This window comes from Helianthus annuus, chromosome 15, assembly GCF_002127325.2.
Source record: "Helianthus annuus cultivar XRQ/B chromosome 15, HanXRQr2.0-SUNRISE, whole genome shotgun sequence".
Lineage (NCBI taxonomy): Eukaryota > Viridiplantae > Streptophyta > Magnoliopsida > Asterales > Asteraceae > Helianthus > Helianthus annuus.
In genome coordinates this window covers 103,229,684-103,246,611 of record NC_035447.2, presented here as the reverse complement: position 1 = coordinate 103,246,611, position 16,928 = coordinate 103,229,684, and the positions used below count along the sequence as shown (strand labels likewise).

General features: G+C 37.0%; 1 long non-coding RNA gene across 4 annotated transcripts; it reads right to left on the bottom strand.

The window, feature by feature from the left end:
* Nucleotides 1-3,626: 3,626 nt before the first annotated feature.
* LOC110912051 lies at nucleotides 3,627-8,110 on the bottom strand. 4 transcript variants are annotated; one of them, XR_002577614.2, is made up of 7 exons: nucleotides 7,469-8,110; nucleotides 6,975-7,380; nucleotides 6,252-6,545; nucleotides 6,105-6,151; nucleotides 5,568-5,661; nucleotides 5,308-5,440; nucleotides 3,627-4,608 (listed from the first exon to the last, which is right to left on the bottom strand). It is a non-coding gene; the product is annotated as an uncharacterized LOC110912051 (long non-coding RNA). The 4 variants fall into 4 exon arrangements; XR_002577615.2 differs by having other exon boundaries at nucleotides 6,252-6,325; XR_004882382.1 differs by having other exon boundaries at nucleotides 6,231-7,380.
* Nucleotides 8,111-16,928: the final 8,818 nt, after the last annotated feature.

Below are 16,928 nucleotides of genomic sequence, written 5' to 3'. Positions count from 1 at the left end.
ACGTATCGCAAGATGCAAATGAATTCTAGAAATGATCGCATCCAATAAATGTATTTAGATTCAACAAGCTCAAATGTAATAGTTTGCATGAAACGCTCGATCGTGATCAGCGCAAGCTGCAAGTTCTACCGACGCCACAAGGTGTCGTAGTGAATGAAAAAAATTTTCGAATATTGCGGTGATCGAACAAGTATCACCCGTGTTTGAAGTCAAATGGAAGCGCAAAAATAAATCAAAGCGGATTTAATCTAAATCAATAAATAAATAATTAAATCCGTGCATGAGATATGTAAACGAGATTAGCGCAAGCTTCAATTTCGTGAAACGCCACCACAAGGTGTCGAAGTTAATAAACGACTTAATGGAGTCGTAGACCAAACAAAACCTACTACGACTTAGAACAATGAAATGCTTTAAAACGAATTCGAATATGATGTGTTCAATACATCATATGGTGTCTTGAATTGAATAAGCGTAATGATCAAGCTCAAACAATTGAATTTGATTTCGGCGCAAGCCGACAATAAATACATGTATCGACAAGAAAACTTTCGGCATGGTTACAACGAAAAACCATGTATGTAACTTGAAAAGAAAGGGATTTCAAGAAAATGTGTTGACTTGAAAACAAAGAAGCCAACCATAATAATGCGGGTCATTCGAATCACAAATCAAAAATTAGATTTAGCGAAATAATATTTGAACTTCAATGAAACGCTTTATTCGAAACGAAACCACATGCGTAACAAACGATGCATGCGTACCATATGAATTTTCAAGAAATGAAGCAATGAGTATTCGCTGTAATGAAAGAAATGACTGTGATACAATGACCAATAAGAGGAGTAGAGATACGAAAATCTACTCAGTAAATGTGAAAGTCGAAATTTCAATAAAAGAAATTTAAGGACTTTACCTGGGGTTGCATGTTACGACCAGTTGTTAGGTGACATTACCATGGAATGTCAAACATAGCGTATTCGTCATTATTGAGTTAGGGGGAAATGCGGAGACACATGTCTTCTTCTTAGCATGACTCGTGTCGTTTGCAGGACCGCGCGCCAACTGCCGCTTCCTGATCGATAGTCGCATGTGACGTATTTCAACCTCCGTTGACGTATAGCTTAAGTCTCACGTATACCTGTGCGCTAGCGTTTCGTTATGCGTAGGCTGCCTGCTCGGGAAGTTAAAACATCATAGACGATATGTATAATTGTGTGTGCCCGAATTAATATTTGCAGTTCCTACGTGATGACCTTTAATGAACTTTAACATAAGTTTCCGAAGGTCTTAAATGCATGTTTCCTAAACTCTCAGAGTTTTGTGTACTGTATGCTACTATCTTGTGTACCGTGGGTAATCACCACAATAACGTATGTTTGAAAACAAAATCTTGATTGTTTGTTTTTCGGCAACGGTTGGAGACCATATTCGAGTACTATGCGTTCTGTATGTATTCAGGTTTTAATATTCTAAGTTCCCAGGGGAAAGTGAGGTTAGAGCCTAGGTATCTCTACGGAGAACCCTATTCGCTGTAACCTTTAGCTCTGATACCAATCTGTCACACCCCGAAATTATCAGAGCATTGGCGTGACTGGACTGGTATCTTCATTGCACAGCGGAAGCAAACAATCTTAGTCTTTTAGAAAATGAACGCCACTAAGTACTCGACTCTTCATGGTCCTCCTATTCCAACTGTGCCTTGTCTTAGAAATGCAACCTGAGAAAGAAACATGCGAAAAATCAACATAAAGTTGAGCGAGTTCATAGTTTGTTTGTAAAAGATTTGAAATGAATCTTTTTGAATAACCGGTTTTTGAAGTTTTGTTGAGAAAATGTATTTAAAATCATTTTCTTATCGAGTTACATTGAAACTTTGAATGAAAACATAGTTTGTGTCTCGTATAAATCAAGTTTTCATGTATAATTCAAGTATTCATGTGTACACCAAGTACTTTATGCATAATTCTAATCTTCTTGAGTACCCCGCGTACTTCAAGTATAATTCTAATTTTCTTGAGTACCCCACGTACTTCAAGTATAATTCTAATTTTCTTGAGTACCCCACGTACTTCAAGTATAATTCAAGTTTTAGTATGGTATGAATTTCATGTAATTAAAGTATTCTTGTAAATTTCAGGATTGTTAATGGGTTGCAAGGCCATTAACATGTGACACGACATAGGAAGTCACCAAACCTAAGGCATTTAATTGGTATATTCTGAGACACAAAAGCACTACTCGATTCTCGCCCTCACCGAGAGTGTGGCTGCCAGGCACCCGTTAGATCTAACCTTTTGTTCTGCGGTCTAGGTATATTGTTGATTAATGGTGCTTCTGTACCCTATTCGTGACACTATTTCTCATAACGCATCCTACTTGGTTCTCGTTCTCACCAAGTGCGTTTCTTGTTATCATTTCTCATAACGCATCCTACTTGGTTCTCGTCCTCACCAAGTGCGTTTCTTGTTATCATTTCTTATAACGCATCCTACTTGGTTCTCGTCCTCACCAAGTGCGTATCTTATATCTTTATATTTTCATACCATAACTCATGTATTTTTAAACTCTTGTATTTGTATTTTCAGAAAAATACGCTTGTTTGGAAAACCGGTATAAATCATAAGCTTTTCGTAAACCATTTGTGTTTTTTTTTTGTAACATGGTTTAGAAATATATACTTCTTGTATGCTTTGCAAAAAGTGCATGTCTTTCCACCCCGAAAACATTTAGAAAATGTAAAACCGTAAAAAGGTGGGGTTATAAACTCACATGAATATTCATGTGCAAAGTTAGCTGAATACGACTTCGCGATGTCGTTTCCAAGACGAGGCTTGCTAGCGTGTATTCTACAATATTCCTAACATGGAATATCTAATAAGTTTCTAAGCAAAAACGGTAACTACGTGTTACCGAGCTCTACCGAATCATTAACTGAACGATTTGACGTAAGTTGTTAACTTAATGAAAATGATTAAGTTATATTCGTTTAGCTTCATTTTGTGAAGTCGTACGTTGATATATAGGAATATTCGTATGAAAGTAATATATAATGGACTTGTATTATATATCGCGTTTTGAAAATTATCAATATATATGCATATGCCGTTAAGGCGTTTGACATAAATATAAAAGAGTTATACTCATTCTACAAAAGAATCCTCGAGTTATATTTGAAAATAAATATATAACTATATTTATTTTTATAAAAGAACTCGTTTTGTTTGTCGTACGATATCTGAAATAAATATAAAAATTATATTTATTTTTTAAGGCGAAATCGTGTCGCGTGATATTTGAAATAAATATATATACTATATTTATTTATAAAGGATTCGAGTTTATTTGAAACTAGTGGGAAACCCGCGCGTTGCTGCGGAGTCGATAATACGGGACGAGAATATAATTCAAACCTTAAAACAATAAAAAATTATAATATATTAGGTGTGGTTCTCATTATCCGCCTATGCAGACAATCAAACTTTAAAACGTCAACAACTTTTTTCATACGACATTTAAAAAAAAAATTGGGATACCCTAAATCTTTTTTCTAGATCCGCCACAGGATATAATACAACCTTAATAACAAGATATTTAAATACAAAAAAAAATATATGCATCGATAATTTATTAAAAATGTTGATTGATACTTCAACAATTTAAAGGTTGCAGGTAAGAAGCCCTTAATTTCATTTTCCTCTGGCTCATCTACATTCATGACTAATGTATAAAAGAATACACTAATAATATAAACAAGATAGAACACTACAAAGTCATGCTTTAAAGATTCCAATTAGTTTTAAAGCATAAAAAATAGTGGTGGCTGCTGGCCAAACTTTAAATATGTTTATTTGACTATTTATTTGTTAAGTAATTAAAAATTTAATTATTTAAACATTAGGTGAACTGTCCCAATAAAAAAAAATCCACCAGCCAACCTAAGTTTATACTTTACATGGAAATAAATAGTGAACATAACATGATCAATGTTCACTATTCAGACACACTCACCATCTGATTGCAGTTACCAGAATGTCTGCACACCATCAAATTGTCGAACACATCGTTCTCCTCGGTGTCAAACCCGACGTTGACTCTACCAAAGCCGAGACCATGATAAATGAAGTCAACGGATTGATTTCACTCAACTTCACACCCCATCTCAGTGTAGGAAAAATCCTCCAGTCTACCTGCACTTCACCAAACGTCAGTCACATAATCCACTGTCGTTTCAGGTCAACAGGATGACTTGCAGGCGTACAACCAACATCCGGAGCACCTAAGCCTCCTCAAGAATACACAACCATTACTTGATGACTTCATAGTTGTTGATTTTTTATCCAATGGTAGTCGCGATTCGCTGAAGCCAGGATCTGCGATGAGAGTTACCAACTGCCCCCTCATCAACTCTTCCAACTCCCTCTCAAAATCACCATCCCTCTCCTATTCCGAACACGCATCCGTCATACTCTCCGGCTTCTGTAACCATTGTAACCGAGCATCCGTCATCTTCTCAATTCTCACTTACCCTCCCCACCTGAATTCACCAAAATTCACCAATTCCAAACCTCATGCCCCCAAGTCAGATCAGTAAATCAAGAATTCATCCTATTCACAAACAAAAATACATATGATCAATCAAAAGAACACAAATTGAGATCTACCATAACTCAAACAAGGATCTATGAACCAATCAACCTAATAATCTATAACAAAATCGAAACTTTAGATTCAGAAACATTGAAAAACAAAGAAAAAAGAATTTATAATTGTATAAAAAGTTTATTGGGTCAATCGGAAAAGTATATATGGCATTTTTAATATATAAAAACAATGCCAGGATACATTTTTAATGTATATATGGCATCTAGGGGTAGCTTGGATGTGGTGAAAGTGATTATGTAATACTTAAATAACAAAATAAAAATGTAAGGTAATCACTGTACTTAATTGTGATTACCCCGTACCATTTGATAATCACATTTGATGTAGCTAGTATCAACCAGATTATTTAACCCATAATAATCTTGAATTCATAAATAGAAGCTAGATCTGGCAATTCAACACATTCACTTATGAATGGGCTCATTCAAGTCAGGTTTTATCTAACAGATACACTTGAAAAAATAAGAAATAGCTTAATAGGAAACATGTCGAATGGGTCAAAATTAACATTAATTTATTTAAAAAGTTACATTATTATTAAAACAACCCAAGTCTAGCATTCCTATTTAGCTTGATACAACTTAATTAACAGATTTGAACAAAAGAGATCTAAGTCAACCAAATCCGACCTAATCCATTTACCTGTTACCCAATCCATTTTGAAAAACAACCTACTCTGTGCCAGACGAAGGGCAAACCCCCTAAATGAATTTCCATGCAATTCAAAACGCCTTTGCCTTAGTATTTCCGGACGTAGATGAAGGCTATCTACAATCTAAACAGCACACGCAAATAGAAAAAAAAAACAAAGAAAAAATATGAAAAGAAAAAAAATACAGCTTTCATAAAAAAGGCAATAATTTGATTATTCATTTAACCAAAACCAGTATATTAACGATTACCAATTGTAATTGTTATTAATCCATTATTGCTGCCAATATCAAGACACTCTTTCCCTTCAAACCAATCCTTCTTCATGACTTTAATCCTGATGAACTGAAGAATAAATTAAAAGTAAACACAAAATCAATCTCCATTGGAGACAAAAATTCAAATTCAGCAATGAGCCTGACTTATGCTTGAATCAAAATGAATTGTTTTCATCTGCATAATCTAGTAAAAAACCTAAAACCTAGCCCTAATCCTCTAACCTAACAATCTCTCAGCAACTACATATATTAATCATAACTCCTAATATACATAAAAATCATATAATTAAACAATATATATGCTGTTAAAACCCTAGCTTCACCTAAGCACTTAAAAACTAAACAAAAATAAAATACACTATTACAGTAAAATCAATTGTTTCAAGAACAGCTTTTGTAGGAGGCCCCTACTGTTCACCCTTGTATACTAAGGAGTCAAAATTCATTAATTAATAATATAAGTAAAATATGATTGCCAATCAAGAAACGTGGAAATCTCAAAAATCTTACAAATGCTCTCGTGCCTAGTATAGATCTTCAAGATATGCACCTTCAATCTACAAAAAAGTGCATGTGTTTTGGGTCAAATTAGGTCGTATCATTGAAGAATAATCATGGAAAAGAGTTAAAGATTACTTGATAAGAAGAAGTTGCTACCTCGAACAGAAACCCGAGTGGGACATATGATCTTTGATTAGGGGGAAGATGATATTCATCGACATTGATAGAAGCTTTAAGAATTAAAAATCAGGTTATAGGGTAGATGGGGACGGCGAATACCAAAAGATCGCATTCAATTTCAATCGATGATGGAAAATGAAGGAACAGTAGGAGTGAAATCCCTAGGCTACCCTTTAGCGTCTTAAAATACCAAACCCTTTTCTATTTTCTCTGCTTACAAAGTGTTGTGTATGCTGCTTCCAATGTTGTACATGATGTAAAATTACATCCCTGTCCATCACTTCTCCTTTTTATAGTATTATAGATAAATATAATAATAACTATATTTATTTTTGTTGTCAAAATAATTTCCGTATCGTTGTTCTCGTAAGTTGTAAGTGTCGTCGAAATAACATGCATTAGTATAAAGTCGTTTGAATCCGATTTGTTTTCGTTATATAATAAGACGCGTCTTGTTTTTACGGATTTTCTTGAAAAACGGGCAGAGTTTCCTCTGTTTTTGGACGCCCCCGACAACTAAAGTGTCGTTATAATTTCGAAATTCAATCAACAACAATTCAACGTAACGTAACGACAATGTATATGTAGTTTTCGTCAAAATGTCATAAATAAATTACTAATCGAACCGGTTCGAGCTCGTTAGTCACGAAATAATTAAATTAATTAACGTAAATAATGTTCGCGTGCTAAATTCTTTACCGAGTCTTCACGCCGAAAAGTCGAAGCGCCTGACTGAGTTGACCGGGTCAACTGATGTTGACTGGGTCAACTGAGTTGACCGAGTCAGCTTCTTGTTGACTGAGTTGACTCGGTTTGACCGAGTCAACCCGAACCGCTTCCTTTCTGACCCGAGCCGACTAACTCGAACCGACCCGAACGACATCTGACCCGAACCTGTTGTACTGAGCCGAAACTAATCGTGTACCGCACCCGAGCTAACCCCGAACCATGCTTAAAATAGCTTGAAATAAAATAACCATCTCTGAACTTGAACCAAAGCTGAAACTCAAACTGGACAACACCAACTCAGCTGCCGTAAACGGCGTGGTTCCGGTGGCCTCGCCGCCGTCGGACCACCACCGTCATCAATATCATCTGAGGTCGTCTTAAGCATCGGAAAAACAAAATCAATTCTCTGTCGATCAACGCATTACACATGAGAAATTTCAAATGAAAGCGAGTAGGAGGGTTACCGGTGACTTTCGTCGGAATAAAATGACACCACCGCCGCCTTCTCCACTGCCGCCGCCGTCAGCGGCGGCGCTGCTCCGCCTCATCTCTCTCACTCTCTTTTTCCCTGCTCTCTGCCTGATTGATGTCATCGGAAGCTCATCGGAGGGGGGGGGGGCTGTGTGATGTCGTCATCTCCTAGAGAAACCATCGCCGCCAGTGGTCTCACCCAAGAAGAAGAGGGTGGGTGGGGTGTTTCTCGCCTGCCAAAACGAACCGCCGGCTCCACCATTTCACCGACCGCCGGTCACTGAGGAGAGGTGAAAGGAATTCGAGAGGGAGAGTGGGACTGCTTGTGTGCACGAGAGTGTTTTGATGAACTAATTTTGTGAAAAGGTTGGGAAGATGAGGGTTTTTAAGGTCTGTGTTTTTTGTTAGCTTAGGGTTTTCTTTCAATGATGCAGAGGAGAGATGAGAACTGTGGTTGTGTGCGTGAAATGAGAGAAAGGATATGAGGGTTTTATCCTCATTCGTGTGTGTATTGACCAATGTCGTTTCCCTTTGTTCTGTGTATATAGATCTCATGAAGATCTTGTTGAGATATGATAAGGATTTTGTAGATTTGAAAAGATTTTGCATAGATTTTTAGAGATTTAGTGAGATTTTGTATAGATCTTCAAGGAATAGATTTAGTATTTTATGTGCAGGTTTAGATTTGTGGGTTTTGAGCTTAGGCCCAGGGCCCACAAGCCCATCTCATGTGTAAGTGGCCCGTAATTCCTACGAGACCCGATATCGCAATCCAAACTTCATATGCATAAAAATATTCGTGTAACGTCCATAATTATCGGTGTCGTCAGTACTTTGTACGGTATTGGTCCGTTGTCGCGTAATATTCAGCAGATTTTCCGTAAATCACCACACGCGCACTGTATAGCTGAACAAACGTTCCTGGGCACTCCAAGGGCCTAATTAAGTTAGTTAGTGTCGTAAACACTATTTATTATTACATTAATCACTTGTTAATCACGTAATTAAGGGCGTAAATTACCGGTTGTCACAGAGGGTACGTTGGTCCGCCATTGGAAGTGGATCCCCCAAAACTTTCTCTTGGTTTTTAGCTTTAAGTCTTTTTCTGAGTAAGCGTTCGGGTTCTTTTAGAGGTTCTTTTATGTCTATACTAGAACTGGAGCTCATACACTACGTAGAAAGTTCAGATGTGGTGCCTGGGTTCCAAGTTTTGTAATGAAAACAGAAAAAAATGTTGGTCAGAAAGTTCACCACGGCCCCGTGCTCAGTGAACACGGCCCGAGGTCGGAGATACAGTGATTGTTTTCCAGATCCATATTACTGGGAAGTTGGACACAACCCCGTGTTGCACCGGCACGGCCCCGTGCTCAGCTCTCTGTAACTCGGAAAATAAAAACTGCCAGTGACACTACTGGGCACGGCCCGTGTCTGACCAGGCACGGCCCGTGCTAAGCTCTGCAGAAGCTGAAAAATTAAGAAAATCCTAAAAAAAATAGAAAAAATGATTAGGCCGCTGATTCCAAACTTTCTTAACATCCTTGTGTCCCCGACAACGACGCCAAAAACTTGATGCGTGTCAGTGTGTATATAATTTAGGTGTATATTTTAAGCCCTTTTTACACTTTTTAGCCAAGTTTTAAATTTATAAACACGATATTCACTAACACTAAACACACATATGGGCAAGTGCACCCATCGTGGACGTAGTATAGTGTTGGTAAGATACCGAGGTCGTCCAAGGACACAAGAGCTTTTAGTACCGGTTTATCCTCAACGTCTAATCAAATCAAAATGTTAGGAAAAAGGTTTTTAAACTATAAAAATAAAACTAACTAAATGCTGAAAATAAAATAAAAGTAAAAACAGATAGACAAGATGAATCACTTGGATCCGACTCGTGTGTAGTGTAACCTTTGATTATTTTCGCACTTTTGCACTTGTTTAAGAGATTATCTTAGTTATTGTAGTAGGCCCCTCTTTTGAAGGCGATGTTACCCTCAACCCAGTAGTTTGAGTCAACAAGGATACAATCCTAAAGGGTCGGATTATTGAAAGATAATTAATTAAGTTATTAATGCATAATGTGGTAGGCCCCTCTTTTAAAGGTGACGTTACCCTCGGCTAAGTAGTCTGAGTCAGCAAGGATACAGTCCTTAGTAGCCGGGTTAAAGTTTTAATAGTAGTTTAACTTATGAGGGGATCAAAGAGTTTGGATCCCCGCCATTCAATACCGTTGGGTATTGAAGGATGTCCTACTAAATTTGACCCAGGTCCTTTGCAGGATCTATACATTGAACAATGGCAAGACTCTTACCAAACCGTTCCCTTACCCCCGACCAGGTAGCCAACATACCTCCATATAGACCGTGGAGATATGAATGGTGAAAATCTTTTATTTTATATAGACAGTAAAATAATGCCAAGACACCACAGACAAACGATAAGGAAGAATCACCTTCAACATAAGAAACTAGTAATTAAAGTCATTAATACAAAACCAATTAAAAAGTGCAAAAGATTAAAAATAAAAAGTATTACACTAAACACTTGTCTTCACCAAGTGATGTAAGAGACTTAGACAAACATGGCCTTTGATTGTCAAGAACTCTTACGATTAATCTTGGATCCCGAGACGACTCACACACTCTATGATGGACAATGGATGATGGTGTTGTGATGGTGGTGGGTGGTGGGTGAAGTGTGAGAGAGGTGGTGTGCCAAGGGATGAGTTGCAAGAGCTCCAAGCACTCCTATTTATAGGCTGAACAGAAGCTCGGGCACGGCCCCGTGTCCACTGGGCACGGCCCCGTGTCCATCCTCCTCTCTTTCTTCATTAAATGCAGTTTGTCTGCATTAGTTGACCACGCCCCCGTGTCCGCTGAGCACGACCCCATGTGCAGAAGCATATCTGTACTATCAAGATTTGCCTGGATTCCGCGAATCTTATAGTTGACCACGGCCCCGTGTCCGCTGAGCATGGCCCCGTGGTGGGCAATGGAAGCTTCTACCACTTTGTCTTTTCTGCTGACACTTGGGCACGCCCCCGTGCTCACTGAGCACGGGGCGTGTTCAGTCTTCTGTCTTATTGTTTTGCTTGGGAAGATGCTGTCGGGAGGTCGGGCATGCCACGTTTGTTCATTTTCTTGTATTTATGTTAGATTTAGCTGCCTTTTTGCTTCTTTTGTCTATTTGAGCTCATTTAATCCTGAAATACAAAAGGAAGACAAAAGCACACTTTTTCCAACATTAGTACTAAAAAAGAGTTAGTTTTATGCCAGAATTGATGTAATTTATATGTTGCATTTTGTGCACATCAGAAGACAAAAGCATACTTTTTCCAACATTAGTACTAAAAATGTTAGTTTTATGCCTCATTTGATGTAATTTGTATGTTGCGTTTTACACAATCAATATGTGTTGGCGCTCGGGGGGCAAAGGTGAAAGTGCACTAATTTTAACATTATTTTACTAATTTCGTGAAAATAATGTTAAAAGAGGGGGATGGTTAATCATGCATCATGTGGTGGCGTTGATAGCCAAAAGACAAGGGAGTACATGCACTAATTGGCCTTTGTCTTAATTGCCGAGTGTTATGTGCCTTATGTCCAAGACTTGATGCAAAACTGCCATCGAGCCGTGGGTCTCACTGGAAGCAACCTCTCTATTCCTACGAGGTAGAGGTGAGGCTGTCTACATCTTACCCTCCTCAGACCCTACCTTAGCTTTGATATTGGTGGGATTTACCGAGTATGATGATGATGATGGGTCCGAGTTTTTCAATAGATATAAGCATATATGGGTCCGAGTATATATAAGTCCGGGTTATATGTTGGCGGGTTTGATTAAACTCATGTATTTGCTCCGGATTTATATAATCGCACCGAGTTTACCTTATATATTGTGGTTCCGAGTTATCATGGGTCTTTGATGAGTCCTGAAATATGAATGTTTGTTCCGAAATTATTTGTGAGTCCGAGTATACAAGGAGACCGAATTTAATGATAAACAATATATCTTTTATTCCGAGTTTAGTATATATACTGCTCAGAGTTTATTAATCTCTATACTTATAAATAAAAATCACTATACACGTGGCTGGTTTATAAGCCTCCCTTTTATATTTTCAACCTAAAATTGAGACACGTGGCTGTCTCTTATACATTTAACTCCCACCCAATGTTTCTGTTTCCGACTTTCCGTTCCATCATTATTCACTTCCTAATATAATTCCTATTGCTATATCAAAAACCCTTGTGGCATTGAGATGCATAACTGACGACAATCGATTGATTTTATTTAGATTATCTACAATCCAATCTTCTTCTAATCAGTTGAGAAATTAGGGTGATCCTTTTTTATGATGGTCTTCTTTGTAAATAAAACGGAGAGAGCGAGCGACTGATGAATCAATGGTGAATCACTGCTTGTCGATTGAAGAACGTATGATATGTATCATGTTTTCTTCCCCAAACTTTGATTTATTATGATTGAAAAGAATTAAAAAATATCAAATTTTAATACTAGAACACACAGTTTGTAAAACCACCCTTTTCTTTGTGTTTTATATCTGTCAGTAATGGTCAGGAGTAACGACCGGCGAACGGCGAGGTTCCGTGGTTGTGGTCAGTGGCATTTGATGTTGGGTTGTTTTTAGTGCTCGGTTGTTGCATTGTATAAAAACTGGTAGCTCTTATTTAATCACATATACTTTTAAAATTAGGGCTCTTATGTGGTTTATGCATGTTTTAAATTGATTGTAGGAAAAACAAATTAAGAAACTTGATCCAATAGGCCTGAACTTCTATGAAGATGATTATGGTACATGATGGTTATGGTGATGGTTTTCTTCATATGTCATGGTTAGTTTACATCTTTTTAGAAGTTGTTAACCATGATAATGTTGTTTAACTGACTAAGTGGTTTGTGTTAATAGAATTCTGATTTATTATTGCAGCTGATCTGGTGAAAGAAGTCGTAGCCACTTTGGGTTTTGCAGTAATTCTTGTATAGATGTGGGTAATGGCCACAAGACAGTTAATTTGGAATAAAGACTACAGTGTAAAGCCACGGTAAGGCGTTTAGATACAACTAGAGCTGGCAGTTGTGAATCGCTTAAATACAAATGGGTCGGTATGGGTGATGTTTTATTTCTAACACCTCAAATGGTTTACACCTTTATATCTATAGCGACGACCATATTTGTTTAGCTACTACATCATAATGCCTCGATGTATCTTTTGTATGTAATGTTGAAGCTTTGCATGTTCTTGAGTTTTCTTATTCTCACTCTAATTGGGTATTATGCTTTGGACTCATAAGTCTGTCGTATATTGGGGCATGTGTTGAATTTGAACCATAAAGGTTTAACAGGCTTTTTTTGTAGACATTTTATACGAATCATGGTCACCATCCATAAAAGTTGGTTCCATATGCATTAACATTCGGTTCATGCTACCAAGTTCTACAATGAAGGTTTTATTATGTATTGGGCTTTAAGCCTTTTTGTGACAACTGTCACTTTTCCGTACATTCCGTACACTAATTGAACAGTAATTTGTGCTTTAATAACTGTGCATGATCTAGTTTAAGAGACAAATGAATTTCTAATTACTGTTATATACATACAATGGCATTTCATGTTGCAAGACTTTTATCATTACTACATGCAACACGATATAGTTCTAACAATGCACAGAACAGAATTGGCACCATTATCAGACAAACTAAAAGCACTGACGAGAGTTCAGTACAGAGACAGGAAATGTTTTGAGAACCAGTGTTAGCCAGAAACCAAGTTCTACACTAGTATAGTGTGTAGGGAAGTAAGGACCACAAAACTGCTTTTCTAGGTGATAGATAAAGTGCTAAAAAGTGCCTAAAACTCACCCAAAGTGCAGAATTCTGCATAATTCAGCAAAAATCAACATTTTAACAAGTTTGTATCATGTAAAAATATGACTAAATGGTCCTGAATGCTTTCCTAAGTGTCGGGAATTAAAAGGATCACAAAAGGGTACAAAAAGATCACTAAATGGAATAGTTTGACACTTTAACGAACCGGTATCTAATCGAACAACAGGACACTACCCGAAACATCAAAATTATACTAGAAGCATTGTTTTAAGGTCTCTGAGCTAGTTATGATCCCCAAACACCTTAACACACTATATAATACATGTTGCACATGAACACTAATCAATACACTTAGAATCCTAACTAAACACTTAACTTATCATTTAATCACAACTAATACCCCCCCTTGGTTAGGACGGTCACCATGTGGCCCCCACCCCAAATCTTGTAGGATCGAGTAGTGACCCAAACGAGTCAATCAGAAGAGGTCTTATCCGTTTCAGAGGCGGAAACAAAGAAAGACTAGAAAAACAGCTTGATTCACTTAAATTTGCCTAGTATATTGATTTCACACTGATTACAGTCAAACGACACTTCGGCAGCACTTCGGTACCAGAATTCTGAAAAGATACAAATGATTTCGCTTGGAACATATATATAGGCGGCTGATTCCGCTTGAAAGAGACATATGACAATTCAAGCGGAATCACATATGTTCTGATTTCTCTTGAAAACATCACATGTTACTTTCAAGCGGAATCATATGTTCAAGCAGAATCAGATCTAATTCACTCTAAAACAACCTATTTTCTCGTACAACACGCCCTGATCTAACAATTCTAATACTAGACTTGATACAAGACGAAGTCGACAAACATTTGCACCAACAGACTCCCCCTCGGATGTTGACGAGTCTTCAGTGTCGAGTCTTCAACGTCTTCAGTCTTTATCAGTCTTTGGGCTTTACTCTTTCAATCAGCACCAATCTAACTTCCAATATCTGAGTCTGGATCTTGAGCTTTCTAATTCTCTTGATCAGATCTCTTGATTCCTTAAGATTATCAGCATCATCTTCTTCATGATCAGACATTTACTCTTTGTCATTCAGACTCCCCCTCAACTTGTGCTGGGATCGTAGTCTGCTTCAAACTCTGCTCACATATTCACAGGTTCAGGTATCTCACCCTGGCTCACCTGCATATTCTCTACCCAGAACATAAGTTTCATCAAAGATAAGATAAAATAAAGATAGAGACCCTGCTAATCACTTATAGACACAATTTGAACACATATATTTATCATGTAAGTCTCTAATAAACCACTTGTATGTATAATATTTACATTTCAAACATCCTCAAACAATCTTTCCCAAACCTGTTCGTCAAGTTTAGCACTCTGAATTTTGAAAATCAGCTTTTCAACATCAGTTGTCTAAAATCTTTTTGTATTTTTCAAAATTTATGCTAAAACACACCGAAAATCTTTTTGAATTTTTGAAATAACAGAAATGAAATGCGGTAAAGAAATATTTACATACAATATTTTTGTGAGTTTGTGTAAGAGGATCATATCAGTTTTTGAGACAAATCACCAACACCGTTAAGCATTAAACATTTTAAGATCTAAACGATTCACCTAGATTGTCAGTATATTGGTCCACTTAAATTTTCACACAAAGTTCAACTGTTTCGAGATACGAGATTAATGTTTCAAGCACTTAAACTTATTCGCGTGTCCCACCTCTTGAATATACTCCCGTATCCAGATCCTAATATTCAGTCTTATAGGTGAGTATACCTAGATGATATCTGTAAGGGGTTAGATGCGAAACCGTGAGAGCTCAGGTCAGAACTTCCGTTCAGCAGAGAGATGACGGTTCGACTTTTTGGTGTGTCCCCTTTAGAGGATCTTTTTTACAACAGCAATGATTATCAATTTTATTGTTTCATCATTTTTGCTGAGGGTGAGCTATATTTCAAGCATTTGCAGAAAGTATTATACGGGGACTAGGTCAGAATTTCCATTTAGCAGAAGTCCCGGGATAATATCCCAGATATCACTAAGCATAAAGACCTAGTATCTCAGAAAGAGGGGTCTTTCAAACAAGATTTCGGGGGTTACCCATATATCCGAGAAATGTTACCCACGAATTAAGCAAGTTTGAATTTAGGTTTATATCTCGACACAATCTACTAAATGTGCAAAAACCTACTGGAACATCATCAGTGAGACCGTTTATCACAATTTTTTACTTTTCAATTCTTTAGCGTGCTGTGATAGTCCACTGATGTACTATCATTTCCTCTTTTTGTCAGCAAAACTCATTTTTGTTTTTATTACGTTTTTGAATTTTTTTTAACTTTTCTAATGTTTTTGGTTTTTCAAAACATACTAAACTCTTGACCCACTTAAAAAAAAACTTTGAAAACAAACTATACAAGTAAATTGACAACCGATATCAAATCACCTCAATTCGCCATCCACTTGGCGTAAACAATCAGAACTCCCCCTTTCAACAAACTATTTTCCCATTTAGATTTCAAAACACTTAAGTTTGTTTTAATCAAAATGGTTTTTCCGGAAAATAAGTTGTGTTGTAACCAATTGTAGGTTGGGGTTCATTTCATCACATTGTTTTTTTTTAAGCACAAGAATGAGGATTACATCAAGTTCAAATTAATGACCTTGACTAATCACTTTGACAGAATAAACCTCTGTATCACTTGGAAGATAACCAATCAAATATATACCAAGAAAGATACCGATTCCTGCTCCACTCTTACCAACCTGGGAGCTCCGGCAAGTCAGGTTTTTAATCAAATATTATGTCCACCCAAGCCTGACCAGCCTTGGGTGATTTTGGTACACATCTATCCCACCAACATTTTGATTTGTAAAACTCTTTGGCACCTTTTACCTTCCTATCAACCATCTTACCGAAAATATGTTTGACTTTCCCATTGAAAGCCTTCTCAGCATCAAATTCTTCTTTACCAGTGAAAAATTGATTTGAGATCTCAACTTTACCAACTTTCTTCTTCAATTTTTCCTTTGATAATGAGGGAAAATTCTCATCGTTCACTACTGGAACGGAATTCACAATCTTTTTCTCAACCAAAGACTCATCTGATTTTATGGAATCAGATTCATTGTCAGAATTACTCTCAGATTTAACCACCCATTTTTGCTTGTTCATATCACCTTTTCTTTTATAAAACCGTTTTGAACTTCCACCCTTTTCAGAATTAGAATTTTTCATTTTAAGTTTCTCACTTGATTGTTTCTGATCATCAACACATTTTCTTCTTGAAACAAGGTTAGAAGAAACTCCCTGTTCTTTGTAGTTGGACTTGGGACAATTCCAAGCAATATGTCCAACTTCTTGGCATTTGAAACAAGTTCTTCTATAAACTCTTTGAGCAAACTTTCTCACATTCTTCTTTACTTCAGCAAGAAACTCTTGATTCGATTACTTCCAGAACGGTTTCTTCTGTTCATCATCTGAACTTCCACCTGCAACAAATTTTGTATTTGGTTTATAAGTTTTTTGATTTTTATAATTTTCTGATGAAGTGAAACCAAGACCTTTCTTTTTGAGAT